Source organism: Nannospalax galili, unplaced genomic scaffold (assembly GCF_000622305.1).
Source record: "Nannospalax galili isolate Female #2095 unplaced genomic scaffold, S.galili_v1.0 scaffold892, whole genome shotgun sequence".
In the NCBI taxonomy this organism is placed as follows: Eukaryota; Metazoa; Chordata; class Mammalia; order Rodentia; family Spalacidae; genus Nannospalax; species Nannospalax galili.
Window position 1 is genome coordinate 1,586,992 of NW_008333311.1, and position 10,676 is coordinate 1,597,667.

A 10,676-nucleotide genomic window follows, 5' to 3' on the forward strand; every position below is an offset into this window, starting at 1 on the left:
AAATTTGCTCCTTAATAATTAGTAGATGTGAAAAACATTACCATTGAAATCTACCTGATGAATATATATCCATGCTCAGATACCAAGGAGCTCAGAAAGTAACCAAAGGTGACTAGTAATAATCAGATATAAAGAGATTAGAAACCCAGGTACAAAAATCTTAATGTCAGTTGCATTAAAAATGAATTTTTCTGTATAAAGTTGTGTCTTTTAATAATGAAATGGAAATCTTTTTTAAAGGTTAAAACCTCATTTAATTTTATATCTTATAAGGTTTATACTGAGTACAATATTGTATAACTGTAATAATTCAACTGTAAACCTAAAAATTTACAATTTTGAAAGAGATGCATCTTAGCTCAGGAAATTGTTATTGAATATGTCAATGCTTTTGTATTGAAATGCTTCATCTAAGTACGTGGTTATTAAATAAATAATTAAAGAAAAAAGACTGTGCCTTGACTCCCACAACCTGAGCAAATTCAATCTCCCATCCCCCACATCCTGTTCTCATTCTAGCATTGAGGTCAGCTTCTGCTCTTAGCTCCCCAAATCTCTGGACCATACTCTTAGCTCAGACCTGCCCACTGTGTCCTGATCACCTACACCCAGACCAGCTCAATTATTCAGTCTAGTTTCTTAGAGCCTCCATAGGATGTCCCTACCCCAAACTTGCCCTTGCACACCTGGGACTAGCCTTCTATCCTGGCTGTCCACCACCACAACTTGCTTGAATTCCCTAGACCAGCCTTCTTCCCTGGTAAGTTTGATCCTGCCCCAGCGCCTTGACTCCAACAACCTGAGCAACTCCAATCTACTGGACACCACATCCTGTTCTCCTTCTAGCCTTGGGCACAGACCCACTTTTGCTCTTAGCACCCCAGATCTCTGGACTACTCTCTTAACTCTGCAAGGAAGTGAGGTTTCCAAATCATACCTTGTCCATCCCTCTACTTCGGGACCACCTACAGGTCCTTCTACTGCTACAGCATTAGGCTTCCCTGCCCTTTAGTAGGGGCCCAGACATTTGTAGACTGCCTGAGATTACCTAAATCCAACCTCTACCAAGCAAGATTCCCAAATAGTCCTGTACCTGCTGACTAGATGGCCCCAGACCTTAGGAGGAAGCCTGAGAGGACCTGATCCTCATCTGACTTGGATCACTGTGGGAATTCTTGAGCAGCCATCTAGAGCCATCTGCCCCCTCCAATATAAAATCAAAAGAGAGAACCTGAAGCCTAGACTAACTAGCTTTTCCAATGAAAAACAACAAAGGCTCATCAAGTATCCAAACAGAAACAGACTTAAACTCAACAAAGGAAAGCTTCAATCTCACACAAGAATCAGAAACAACAAAAGAAATCCACAAGCCAAAGTTACAATGAAAAAATAATAATATGAAAACCCAAATAATATGTCCCCACCAAGCACCAACAGTCCTATAGAGGAGTTCCACAATGAGAACCCCTAAAGACAACACAGGACACAGAATTCAAAAGAGCAATCATAAACATAAAATAATTCAATAATTTAAAGAACACACAAACAAATCAAAGAATTAAAATAAGATAGGGATAAACTTCTGAATGAATTCACAAAAGAGTTAACAATATTGAAGAAAACTAAGGCTGAAATGAAGAAGGAACTGAAACTTTCAATAAGCCAATGAGAAATAACAGAAAAAGCCTCACCAACAGAATGAATGAAATGGAATAGAGAATATCAAGTTTGGACAATAAAGTTGATGAATTGGACTGCTCAAGCAAAGACTATGAAGAAATTAAGAAAACACAGAAATCAAATATGTAGGAAATGTGGGACACCATGAAAAGACCAAATCTATGTATCATAGACATAGAGGAAGGAGAAGAATCTCAGGATAATGACATGGACAAGATCTTCAACAGGACTGTAGAAGAAAATTTCCCCAAATTAAAGAAAGATGTGCCAATACAATTACAAGAAGCATATAGAACACCAAAAAGACAGGACAAGAAAAGAAACTCTCCACAGTATATCATAGTAAAAACACTAAACATACAGAACAAAGAAAGAATATTGAAAGCTGCAAAAGAAAAACAAGTAACATATAAAGGAAAATCCATCTGAATTACAGCTGACTTTTCAGTGCAAACTATGAAGGCCAGAAGAGCCTGGACCAAAGTATTCCCAAGTATAAATGACCACAGATGCCAACCCAGATTACTTTACACAGCCAAGATGTCTATTATAGTCAAAGAGGACAAAGAAATCTTCCATGGCTTAAATAGGCTGGAAAAAAAAAAAAAAAAACAGCCCTTCAGAGAGTTCTTGAAGCAATACAAAGAGCTAAAGAAAAGAATGACTATACCCAAAGGATAATAGAAGGAAAGTAAATGAAGGTATAATGGTGAAAATGCACAGTTAGACCAAGAATACAAACAGAAATCAAAATGACAGGAATCAATACACATCTTTCAATAATAATTTTAAATATCAAGGGACTGAACTCCCCAGTCAAAGGACATGGGCTAGTTGAAAGCATTAAGAAACAAAATCCATCTTTTTGTTGTCTGCAACAAACCCATATCACTTTCAAGGATGAGCACTACCTTAAAGTGAAAGGATAGAGAAAAAAATATACCAAGGAAATAGTACTCAGAGAAAAGAAGGAGTTTCAATTCTAATATCTGACAAAATATACTTCAAATTAAAACTATTCAAAAGAGATAAAGAGGGCCACTTCATTCTGATCAGAGGAACAATTGACAAGAAGATATCACAATCATGAACACATATTCACCAAACTCTGGTGCACCCACCTTCTTAAAAACAGTACTACAGGACTTTAAGACACATATTAATCTCAACTCACTAACAGTAGGGAACTTCGGTACCCAACTGCCTCCGTAAGTCAGGTCAACACGACAAAGAATAAACAGAGAGACATGTGAATTAAACAATGCCATACATCAAATGGACCTATACACCATTGGACTTGTGAACCTAAAAGAAATGGATGTGTATCTAAAATCATGAGAATCACCAAAGCTAAACCAAGAAGGGATCAACAACTTAAACAGACCCATAATACATAAGGAAATTGAAACAGTGATACAAAAACCTCCCAACTAAAAAAAATCCAGGCCCAGATGGATTCACAGCAGAATTCTACCATATAAAGAAGATTTGTATCCAATACTAATAAAAACAGAGGGAGAACTTCCAAACTCTTTCTATGAAGCCAGCATCACTCTAATACCAAAACCAGGTAAAGATATCCAAAAAAGAAAACTATAGACCCATATCCTTAATGAACATAGATGCAAAAATTCTCAACAAAATACTTGCAAACTGAACACAGACACATCACAAAGGTCACCCACCATGATCAAGGCAGCTTTATTCTAGAGATGCAGGGATCATTCAATATACGCAAGTCAATAAATGTCATAAATCATATAAATGGACTCAAATACAAAAACCACATGGTGATCTCAAGAGATGCAGAGAAGGCCATTAACAAAATTCAACATGCATTTATGTTAAAAGTCTTTGAGGGAAATGGACTGGGAGTACCATATCTCAAGATAATTATAGCTATATACAACAAACTCAAAGCCAACATCATTCTAAATGGAAAAAATTAGAAGCGTTCCCATTAAAATCAGGAACCAGAAAAGGCTGTCCACTATCTGGGCTGCTTTTTAATACAGCACTTTAAACTCTTGCTAGAGCAATAAGACAAGAGAAGGAAGTTAAAGGAGTACTAATTGGAAAAGAGAAGGTCAAATTATCCATTTTTGCAGATGATATTATAGCTGAGATGCCAAAAATTCCACCAGAGAACTCCTAGAAATTATTAACAGTTTCAGTAAAATTAATCTATCAAATTCAGGAGTCTTTCTATATATCAATAACAGGCAACTGCAGAAAGAGTACATGGAAACACTCCCATTTAGCCGGGTGTGGTGATGCATGCCTTTAATCCCAGCACTTGGGAGGCAGAGGCAGGCGAATCTTTGTGAGTTCGAGGCCAGCCTGGTCTATGTAGCGAGTTCCAGGACAGCTGGGGCTACAGAGAGACCCTGTCTCAAAAAGACAAAAAAAAAATAACCTCAATAACAAATAAAATATCTTGGAGTAGATATGAACAAAGACATTAAAGACCTCTATGATGAAAATTTTGAATCTTTGAAGAATGAGATTGAGGTAAACACCAGAAAATGGAAGGACCTCCCATGCTCATGGATTGGAAGAATTAATATTTGAAAATGACCATTCTATCAAAAACCATTTATAGACTCAAAGCAATGCCAATCAAAATCCCCATGACATTCTTCACAGAATTAAAAAAAAAATATCCCAATTCATATGGAAGCACAAAAGACCCCAAGTAGCCAAAGCAACCCTGAGCACAAAGAGCAATGCTGGGAGGATTACAATACCAGATTTCAAACTATAATACAGAGCTATAGTTATAAAAACAGCATGGTACTGTCACAAAAATAGACCTGTAAATCAATGGAACATAATTGAGTACATGCAATTTCAGCCACCTAATATTTGACAAAGGGGCCAAGAATACTTACTGGAGGAAAGACAGCATCTTTAGCAAATGGCTCTGGGAAAACTGGATTTCTACCTGTAGAAGACCCTTATATTTCGCCTTGCACAAAAATCAACTCCAAAGGGATTAAAGACTTCAATGTGAAACCTGAAACTCTGAAACTGTTAGAAGAAAACATTGGCAATGACCTACAAGATATAGGTGTAGGAAAGGACTTTCTAAACAGACATCAATTGCTCAGGAATTAAGGTCAGCAATCAATAAGTGAGACCTCATTAAACTAAAAAGATTTTGTACAGCAAAAGACACATCCAGGGAAGGGAGGAGGAAACCCACACGGTGAGAGAAAATCTTCACCAGCAACACATCTGATTGAGGTTTGACATCCAGAATATATAAAGAACTCAAAAAGCAAAGAATCGAGAAAGCAAGTGGCCCAACTAAAAGATGGGCTAAAGATCTGAACAAAGAGTTCTCAAAAGAAGAAATGAAGATGACTAAGAAACAACTTAAAAGGTGTTCAACTTGTTAGTAACTAGAGAAATGCAAATTAAAACCACTTTAAGATTTCACCTTACCCCAGTCAGACTGGCTAAGATCAAGAGAACAAATGATACCAAATGTTGGAGAGGATGTGGGGAAAGGGGAACACTCATCCACTGCTGGTGGGATTGCAAAATCGTGCAACCCCTATGGAAATCAGTGTGGAAATCTCATAAAGAACTAAAAATGAACATGCCATTTAGCCAGGTTATATACCATATAACCTGGAGATATATATATATATACCTGGGCATATACCAAATGGATTCATTCTATTGCAGAGACACTTGTACATCCATGTTTGTTGCGAGATGGAAGCAACCTAAGTGTCCCTCAATGATGAGCAGATAATGAAAATGTGGTTTATTTATATAATGGAGTTCTACTCAGAGATAAAGAAGGATGAAATCATGAAATTTGTAGGTAAATGGATGGAACTAGAAACTGCTATACTAACTGAAGTAACAGACTCAGAAAAATATGGCATATGTTCTCCCTTATATGTGGATCTTAATACCAAATCCTTATATGTGAGTATGTATCCAGATGTTACTGCAGGAACCAGAATAATGAAAAGGAACCAGGGAGGCAAAGGACAGAAATAACCTGAGGGAGAATAACCATTGGAGACAGGTGTTACTAAGAGAGAAATGGATAAAAATCATGGTATTTAAATGGGAGGGAAGAAAGATAGTTATAATGAAGCTCCCTCATGCAAAAGAGGGTTAGGAACACAAAAGGTCACAATGGCCAAAGAACAGAGATTTGACAGACAGCAGAATGCTGGTTCTTAGACAGGACTCCTATATTAACCATCACTCACCCATGGCTCAGGGATCATTGCAAAGAGGAGGTAGAAAGATTGTAAGAGCCAAGGGAGAGGTGCATAACCATATGGATAGAGAATCCTACAAGCTCCTGGGACCCTGCTCATATGATTCTATGGCAATGGTGTCAACATACATAGGTCCCATGAAAACTCAGGCAGACAAAAACCCAGCATAGAACTGGGAAAATGAACAGCAGAACCCAATCTTAGCTAAAGAAATATTGGCAACTGATTACTGCCAGGTGAGGAAGAGCTGATCTTCCTAAAACAAGGGACGTTAAATAGGCTGACTAGACCTCAATGGATGGACTTTCACTGGGGAACGTCTGAGGACACTGACTTGACACGGTGGGCCTTAACACAGATGACAGAGTATATCCAGTAGGGGATGGAGGCTAAGGGAGGGTGCTGGTAGGGACGGGGGTATAAAGACGATTAAGATTATTTGAGATGTTCTGTATGAAATACAAAAAATTCAATAAAAGAAGATTTAAAAAATTAAAAGATAACAATCTATATAATAAAAATTGAATTATTAAGCATCTTCTTGTGCTCCATGGAGTAAAATTTTAAAAGTATCATCTCATAAAATAATTAATATTCTTCAGCTCTATAATATTCTTAGGTTACATATTGTTCCTTCATATGGGAATTTTACCCTATCTGTTTATATTGAAAAGAGCTTATTTTTCTAGACTAATAACTAAAGTATAATTCTACTAGAAAAATGGTGAAAACCTAATATTACTACTATTAACAACAGCTAAAATGTGACTGCAAATTAACTTTTAAAAGTTAAGCCAACTGTCCTTCATAAGAGAGAATTTTGAGCATTAACGCCCTTTTCCATTTTCAGTACCAGAGAATAGATTCATTAGAATCATGCCACTAAGTACATTAGAAAGTAAAAGACGTATGCCGTCCCAAACACTGGAGTGGCTCCTGACAGTGAATGTCATCATTAGGTAAACAGGCCTGAATGGGCAGCTCTGGTTGAATTGCTGGTGCATGGGAGAGGAAGGGCAGGGTTTATACCTAGCCTCCACAGCTGGAAGTTGCGTTGATACAAGGACTCTAATACATAGCAGAAGCCAACTGCCTTATTCTGTTTCTTTGAGACTACCAACTGAGATACATTATTTGACACTGCTATGCAGAGCCAAATCATTCATCAAGCTGTTTAAAGCTCAGCACACCACCTGTCCATAGACCAGATTCACATAAAAAATAAATAAATAAATAAAAACTTTCCTCAGCCCCATGACAAAAGTGAAGATACTTCCTTTAGGGAGGACAAAAGTTATGATATGACATCTTTTCCTGACAAACTTTGCCACAATACCCGAAAGAATAAATGAAAAACTGTGACAAAGAAAATAAAGCATGTCATACAGCTTGTCTGGATAGTGGCAAAAGGTAAAACTAAAGCAGGGTCATATAATGTGTCACAAAGTGAGAAATATAGAAATTAATATATTCTAGCAGCTTCAAATTTTAAAACACATTTCAAAACCTGCAATTGCAGTGTAGCGTTTTGCACCTTCTTTATTAAACTAAAACTTATTTTAAACAGTAGAAGCAAGCCAGTGTAGAACTAACTCATCTTCAAATTAGCTCGCATCTGTCTAAAGCACTTTTGCTGCAGCAGCCCCGGTATCTTTAAATATTCTAATTCTTTTGAACTTCCATAACCATTATGGAAGTCTGGGAATAGGGTTATTTTTAATTCTAGTGACAGACTACTCCATCCAGCTGAACTCAGGGGAAAAAATTAAATAGCTTTGTGAAAGTCTGTCAAAAAAGATTCAAAAGGAAAAAAAAAAGAAAATTGGGGCTAATTTAGTTCAGTCAAGCATCACTTATTCTTTTCTTGGAATATATCAACAAATATCTTTATACAGAAGTCACTGAAGCCCCACGAGTTCTTGAGAAAATTGACAACTGGTTGGGTAAAAGCAGTGCTGGGATCCTCAAATGATCTTTGGGAGAGGGCTGTGCTACTATGCAGTCACTGAAGATTTTCACATTAAAGTGAAAGTAACTACAGTGAGGAAGATTTAACACATACCAAATGTGTATCTAGATGTTCACATACCCTTTGCTCTGTTAAACAATTTATTCAACAGGGGGAAACTCAGCTGTGGTACTGTAAACCTAACCAAAAACAAATGACTGGAGTGGTCATAGATCTTAGCGAAAACCCCAAGACTGTCAGATCCCTAATGTGATTTCTTACTATGTGAAAAATATGTGTCTTTATATTTACAGATTTATACAGATAAATATCCCAGTCACCACTCATCAAAGAAGCTCATTTTGCACCAGTCAGAGACTATTACCTAGTACCACAACTGATCACACATGGACATTGTCTACTAATTGCCCAGGCCTAAGTGACACATCTACAATGCAACCTCTACACCTAAGGCTCACAGAACATAGAACAGGGGCAAAGAAGAGGACATTAATGAATCTTTCAATTCTTATTAATGAAGCTCCCTCATGCAGCAGAGGGCCAGGAACACAAAAGGTCACAAATGGCCACAGAGTAGAGATCAAGAGTCTACTGAATGCTAATACTTGGTCGGACTCCTGTGTTAAACTTTATCCACCCAAGGCTCAGGGACCATCACAGAAGAAAGGGTAGAAAGATTGTAAGAGCCAGGGAGGAGGCATATGACCATATAGAAACAGAGTCCTACAGGCTCCTAGGACCCTGCTCATATGATTCTATCGCAATGGCGTCAGCATACACAAGTCCCATGCAAACTCAGGCAGACAAAAACCCAACATAGAACTGGGAAAAAGAACAGCAGACCCCAATCTTATCCAAAGAAATATTGGCAACTGATTTCTGCTAGGTGAAGAAGGGCTGATCATCCTAAAACAAGAGACTCTAGATAGGCTGACTATACCTCAGTGGATGGACTTGCAATGGGGAACGTCAGTGGACACTGACTTGACACAGTGTGCCTTAAGAGGGATGACAGACTATATGGGCTCCAGTGGGGGGAAGGGCTATGGGAAGGTGCCAGTGGGTACAGGGGCATAAAGATGATTAAGAATATTTGAGATGTTCTGTATGAAACACACAAAAAATCAACAAATCTAAAAATTAAAAAATAAACAACATCATCTAAATGTATCTACCTGAATAAGTTATCGAAAACAAGACACTGAGTGAAAAACCAAGCATGCACTGATACATGAAAGTATGATTGCATTTATAGAAATGTTAAAGACACAGAACAACACAGCATAGTTTCAGTACACATAACACAACTGGAAACACTCAGATGAAGCTAAGAATGACTCAGAAGTCCTAGGAGGAACTTCACTTGGTAGGACTAGCAAAGTCCAAATGGTAATGGAAATTTCAAAACGAAGGCAGACAAAAAGGATACACAGAGAGGAATATTTGTTAATATTTTGTTCCAGAGTTTCACATTTATAGTCATAATGTATATGAATCATTGTGATTTTCATAAAATCTCTACTATTTTTAATACTGAATGCAGGAGGGTGTGGATATCATGACTTTTGAGAGGCAGAGACTTTAAGGGAATTATATCCCTTATATTATATTATCCAATATTTTTCACTGCAACATTCAAAATGGAAAAATGTTATTACATATATCTATGATCATCTAAATAACAAATTATAGGAAATCTATAATTTGTACTAGTAGAGAAGTAATAAAACAAGAATGCAAAAAACAAAGCTCAAAACAAAAAAGGAGAAGGGAGGAGAGAGGGTTAGGACAGGGATTGCCTGCGTAGATGCTCTAAGGCTGCAAGACTGTCTATAATGAACATGGGATCAAGCTTAATAGGTTGGCTTACCCATCACCAAACAGATGATCTTAAAACTCATGATCTCCAAGCAGTTAAGAATGCTGAACTTGGGGCTAGAGGGACGAGATGGCTCAGTGTCTTAACAGCACTTGCTGCTCTTACAGAGGATCCAGATTTGATTCCCAACACTCATATTAGGTGACTTACAGTTGACTGTAGTTATAGCTCCAAAGGATCTAAAGCTCTACTCTAGCTTCAGCAGGTACACACATACACACACACAAACACACAGTCATACATACATACCAAATATAAATTAATTAATTTAATTAAATAAATCTTTTTAAAATAGTCCAAGTCTGAGTGTAACCGACCATGACTAGTAATAATCAGATACATACAGATTAGAGATAGATGTGCCAACATCTAAGTGTTATTAGCAAAAACAATGAGTCTTTCTGTAAGAAACAGTATTTTTTTGGGCATTGAAATCTACTTGATGACTTTATAGACATACACAGGCACCAAAGGTATAAGTGGAACTGATTATGACTAGTAATAATCAGATACATACAGATTAGAAATACGTGTGCCAACATCTCAGTGTTAGTAGCAAAAACAATGAGCCTTTCTGCAAGGTACAGTATATACTAAAATGAAATAGAGATTGGGGATCTTTGTTAAAAACTCATTCAATTTTATTTCTTACTGGGTTTATACTGAGTTCAGTATTGTATAACTGTATTAATTCAACTGTGAACCCAAAAATTTTATAGCCACTTTGGAAGGAGATATAGCATATAGCCGGAGAGTGTTACTGAATATGTTAAAGCTGTAATGAAATGCTTCTTCTAATCATGTGGTTATTAAATTTAAAAAAATAATAATTCTTCAAAGCATAAAAATTTGCTCCTTAATAATTAGTAGATGTGAAAAACATTACCATTGAAATCTACCT